Below are 5847 nucleotides of genomic sequence, written 5' to 3'. Positions count from 1 at the left end.
ATCTATGTTCATTAGGAATATTGGTCTGTAGTTCTTTTTGCTAGATCTTTACACAGTTTTGGTATCAGTGTGATGTTACCTTCAGAAAATGATTTGAGGAGAATTCCATCTTTCTCAATTGCCCAGAATACTTTCAATATAACTGGGTATCAGCTCCTCCTTGTATGTTTTGTAGAATTCCACCGGAAAGCCGTTTGGTCCAGAGCTTTTTTTTTTTTTTTTTTTGTAGGTTGTTTCCTTACAACAGAGTCAATTTCCTGGGTTATTATTGATTTTTTTTTAGTGTCTCAATGTCTTCTTGTTTCAACCTTGGGAGATTGTATGATGTCTGAAAGTCCCCCATCTTATTAGGTTATCAAGTTTGTTTCCATACAGGTGTGCATAGTAGTCTCTAATAATCTTTTCTATTTTTCGAGGTCTGTTGTGGTTTGATATTTTGCATGTCTGATTTTGTTTATTTGGGCTTTTTCTCTCTTTTTCTTGGTCATTCTGACCAGGGGTTCCATCAATCTTGTTTATTCTTCCAAAGAACCAGTTTTTTGTTTTGTTGATTTTTTTCTATGATATTTTTGTCCTCTATGTACAATATTTGGGCTTTTACTTTGGTGATCTGGATTCTTCTACTAATGTTAGGGTTTTAGTAGTCTTTTCTTTCCAGCTCCCTTCATTGATTTGTTAGATGGTTAACTTGTGATCTTTCCATTTTCTTGATGTACATTCATAGAGATATAAATTCCCTTCTTAGAACTGTTTTCATGGCATCTCAGAGGTTTGGGTAAGATATTTCTTCATTTTCATTTGTTTCTAGGAATCTTTTTATTTTTGTTTTGATTTCTGTATTGACTCAGTAATGTTCAGCATCATGCTGTTTAGTTCCATGTCATTGTGGGAGAATTTTATTGGTGTTGATATTAATTTTTTTCCACTGTGGACTGAGAAGGTGCATGGCAGTATTTCAATCTTATGAAATTTGTTTATGCCTGATTTATGGCCAAGGATGTGATCTATCTTGAAGCACATTACATGTGGTAATAAGTAGAATGTCTATTATGGAGTTGTTGGGTGGAGTGTTCTGTAGGTATCTATTAAGTCAATTTAGTCAAGTGTCAAGCTGAGGTTCTAGATCTCTTTGTTGATTTTTTTGCCTCAATGGTCTATCTAGGGTTGTTAGCAAGGTATTTAAGTACCCAGCAATAATACTGTTAGAGTCAATATTTTTTTTTTATTTACTCAGTAGTTGCTTTATAAATGCTGGTGCTCCTGTGTTGGGTACATATATGCTTAAAATGTATATTTCTTGTTGATAGATTGAACTTTTCATCATTATGTAGTGTCCTTTTGTTTCTTTTAAATTTTTGGATAGTGTAAAGGTCATTTTGTCTGATGTTAAGATCACAACTCCTACCTTCAGTTGTGATCCTTTTGCCTAGAAATTAATTTTTCATCCTCTAACTCAGGGGTCCTCAAACTTTTAAAACAGGGGGCCAGTTCACTGTCCCTCAGACCGTTAGAAAGGCGGACTATAGTTTAAAAAAAAACTGTGAACAAATTCCTATGCACACTGCACATATCTTATTTTGAAGTGAAAAAACAAAATGGGAACAAATACAATATTTAAAATGAAGAACAAGTAAAGTTAAATCAACAAACTTACCAGTATTTCAGTGGGAACTATGGGCCTGCTGTTGACTAATGAGATGGTCAATGTCCGGTTCCATATTTGTCACTCCTAGTCGTAACAAGTTAAGGCGGCAAAAACACCGAGCGGGCCGGATAAATGTCCTCGGTGGGCAGCATGAGGCCCGCAGGCCGTAATTTGAGGACCCCTGCTCTAACTTATAGTCTGTGTGCATCCCTTGTGGTGAGATGAGTTTCCTGGATGCAAGAAATTACTGGAATATGGTTTATTATGCAGTTGCCATTCTGTGTCTTTTCAGTGGTGTATTTAGTCCAATAAAGTTCAGTCTAATTATTGAAATGTGATTAGTTATCTCCATCATGAGGTTCTTATAAGGTTTTTTGTTTGTTTTCTTTCAAATTTGGGTTGATGTATGTGTGTGTTTTCAAGTTTGCAGTCACAATATATACTCTGTTGATTCTCTGTTCACCTGATCTCTTGGGAAGTGAGTGATCATTCTTCCCCCGCCTCTTTCTTCTATGCTTAATACCTTTTTAAGAGTCTCCTGTAGAACTGGTCTGGAAGCTACATAATCTCTTAAGGATTGGATGCCTGGGAAGGATTTTTATTTTCCATTGCTGATGAAGCTGAGCTTGGCTGGGTATGAAATTCTTGCTTGAAATTGTTTCTCTTTGAGGACTTTGAATATTGACCTTCACTTCCTTCTAGCTTATAGTGTTTCTGCCAATAGGTCTGCTGCTATTCTGATTGGTATTCCCCAGAAGGTAGTCTGATCTTTGTCTCTTGCTGCCTTTAGTATTTTTTCTTTTTTACCTACTTTGTGTAGGTAAATTACATATGTCTAGGGGCTGGTTTTCTCATTTGATGTCTTTCAAGGGTTCTCTATATCTCTTGTGTTTGGATGGTCCTGAAATACTTGCTCCAAAGTGTTCTCCCTTTCCCTTTCTTCTTTTGGGTTACCAATCAGGTGTAGATTTCTCCTCTTGATATAATGGCACACCGCTTGGAGGCTTTGTCTTTCATTCTGAGTTTTCTTTCTATGTTTTTTACAGATCAGGTTAATTCCATGATTTGGTCTTCAAGTTCTGAGAATCTTTCTTTTGCTTGATTAATTCTGCTTTCCATACTCGTCATCTTGTTATTTATTTCCTGGATGAAGTTTTCATGGCCAAAATCTCTGTTAAAGTTCTTTCAGTGTTGTATCTTGTCTTTCTTGAGTCTTTGTCACTCTTTCCATCCATTCCCTAATCCCTGTTGTTCTCTGGGACTCATCTTTGGTGACTTCATTGCTTGGGCTCCAAGGTCTGATTTTTGGGCATTTTCTTTTTCTTTTTTTTTTTTTTTACATTGGAAATTAACTGTGGTCTTCCACTGATTTTTCCTCATTTGTGACAAATCTCTTCTTTTTCTCTTTAGTTCCATTACTCAGTGGCAGTGGGAGAGACTTTCACTTTTGTTGTGTGCTCAGCCTTCATCTATTCCCTAATCAGGGTTCTGAATTTGTTATATTTTGAAACAGGATTTTTAGTGGGAAGTTTTGCTGTCTCTTGTAGTTTAGAGAGTCAAATAAGGTGGAGGATGGGGAGCTAGGATTCAGAAACTACTTGCAAATAACAATGATTGTAGTATGGGTTCCCTGAGACTCACTCCCCACCACTACTCTATATGATGCTGCAATGGGTGTGTGTATATACCCTCTGAGTTCAAGGTACAGTGACAGCAGTGAGGAGAACTGAGAAAACAAGAATGAAATAAGAAGGACAAATAAATAAATAAATAAACAGAACAATAAAAGAAGAAATCAAAGCAAAAAACAACAAACACACACTCACACAGAAACCTAAATCAAAACAAACTGGAAAAAAAAGCAAAACAAACAAAAAAGAAAAAGCAGGAAAACCAAACACACACATACACACACACACACACACACACACACACACACACACACACCCCCAATACAAAATGGAAAAAAGAACAGAGAAAAAAAGAATTAAAATCTAACCCTCACACATAAATGTACACACATTAAACTGAAAAAAGATTATAACAACACAAATCTAACAAAAAAACCTGAAAGATGAACATTCAATCATTCATATACACAGAAAACAAAAAATGAAAGAAAGAAAAAACAAAAAGAAAGAAAAAAACAAAAAAAAATGAAAGAAGAAAGAAAGAAAAAACAGGAAGAAAGAAAAAAAAAGGGGGCGGGGAATCCAGATAAAACACTCACACACAAAGGAAAAAAAAAGGTTAAAAACACAAACAAAACATAAAACAACCTGCCCTCTTGTGGCAGGTCCTGTAGTTGTTCCTCTCTGCTGCTCACAGGTAAGCCCCTCTGCTGTCTCCTGTGGCACTTAGGCCTCATTTGAAATCTCCCCAGTGTCCTACTGGGGGAAGGAGGAGGTGGTGATGGGGATGGGTGGGACTTTAATCTTCTCCTCCCACTCTTGTATAGTCAGGGGGATCCCCTCTATGGGGAGGTGTGGGACAGTCTCTTCCCTAGGTACCCGCAGGAGCACCTCAGCCAGACTTATCCTGAAATAGAGTCCTCCTAACGTCCAATCTCCACCTGGGTTTATCCCACTCAGTCATGCCCCAGTCATGTGGGTCTGATGTTCAGAGGACTGCTGGGGAAGAAGGAGTTGGGTCAACCCCGGACTTACTGCTGATCTCTTCAAGGGTCTTCCTCATCCTTTTCTCTTCACACCCTTTGTCCCATGGCTGAATCAGGGTAGGGGGTGGAGCTCCTGGACTCAGCACTCTCCTGTCCTTCCAGAGCTTATGCTTTCAGGATATTCCCTCTGGGTTATGATCAACCCCTGAGTAGTTAACCTGCCATCACAGAGATTGGGTCTGTCAGTTCATGGTGAGCAAGCTGGGAGCACTTTCTTACCCAGGAAAAAGCAGGATGCCTGTTTCTTCTTCTCCAGTGGGGCTTTGCCTCTGGGCTCCCTTGCTGTGCTCCCTCCATAGCCCTCACTGCCAGTGTCTGGCCAGGCACTGCAGTGGTGAGGCAGACCCTGGAACTGACAGTCATTCTTGGCAGCTTCTTTCTGGCAAGGGCTTCGCTGATTTTTAAAACATGGTGGTCAGCTTCCCCAGGCAGCACTAAGGTCCAAGCACAGCAGCTATAGCACCAGCTACTTTACCAGGAGAGTCCTGGCCACTTGCTCCCGAGTCCCCACTCAGTCGGCCACTCACAAGCCCATTCCCTCACGGACAAGCATGCAAAATTTTCCATACACTCACTCACACTGGGACTCACACAGTCTGACTGGCTCCACCACCATCTTCCTAGAAGCCCCAGGATATATCTCTAGAACACTTTTTAAATCATTTTTTCCCTATATTCAATTTAGCAAATTTTTTCTATAAAGATGATAGTAAATATTTTGGCTTTGTGGCCTATCAGTCTGTATCACAACTAAAAAATAAGCTGTTGTAACACAAGTACAGCATAAATAAATGGTGTGACTGTGCTCCAATAAAACTTAATTTGCAAAAACAAATAAGGGACCCAATTTGACATACAGGCCAGAATCTGGCAACTCCTGGTCTATGTAATATAAATAATCATAAGAATGATACAAAACATAATGTGATAAAGAATAAATAGAATGGAAAAGGCATGGACAAGATAAAGATCAATAAATTAAACAGCAGATTCCATACTTTGAATACTCATTTGATAAATGTAATGCATTTTACTAAAAAAATAGTAATTTTTTTGTATTAATAGGTAAACTCCAGCAAACGGTGTTGAAATATTTAATTCAAAGAGGAATCTTGTCATGGAGGATGAATTATATTTGCATTACCTTCTTATATATAAGTATATATCTTTGAAAAGATAATTTGCTCAGACAATTTGCCAGTGGCAATTACCTGAGTATTAAATTGATGGGTTGGGTGACCACATAATTTATCATTTAAATCAGAAAACTTGGGGAAATAAAAGTAAAACTAAATTATTAAAATATAGGCTTTTCAAAATATTTATTTATTGACCAACAAGTTTGTTTCATTATATTATTCAACATATAAAATCGTGCTATTCAAAAACTATTTTTAAAAAGAATAAAATTCCCTCTAAAAATAAAATTATACATATGCTCATTTAAAAATTGTTGTTACAGCCGGGCTCAGTGGCTCAGCCTGTAATCTCGCGCCTTTGGGAGGCTGAGGTGAGTGGATTGCCT

The sequence above is a fragment of the Carlito syrichta genome, unplaced genomic scaffold (genome assembly GCF_000164805.1).
Source record: "Carlito syrichta isolate Samal-C Ts95f unplaced genomic scaffold, Tarsius_syrichta-2.0.1 Scaffold303958, whole genome shotgun sequence".
Taxonomy (NCBI): Eukaryota; Metazoa; Chordata; class Mammalia; order Primates; family Tarsiidae; genus Carlito; species Carlito syrichta.
This window is presented reverse-complemented; position numbering follows the sequence as displayed.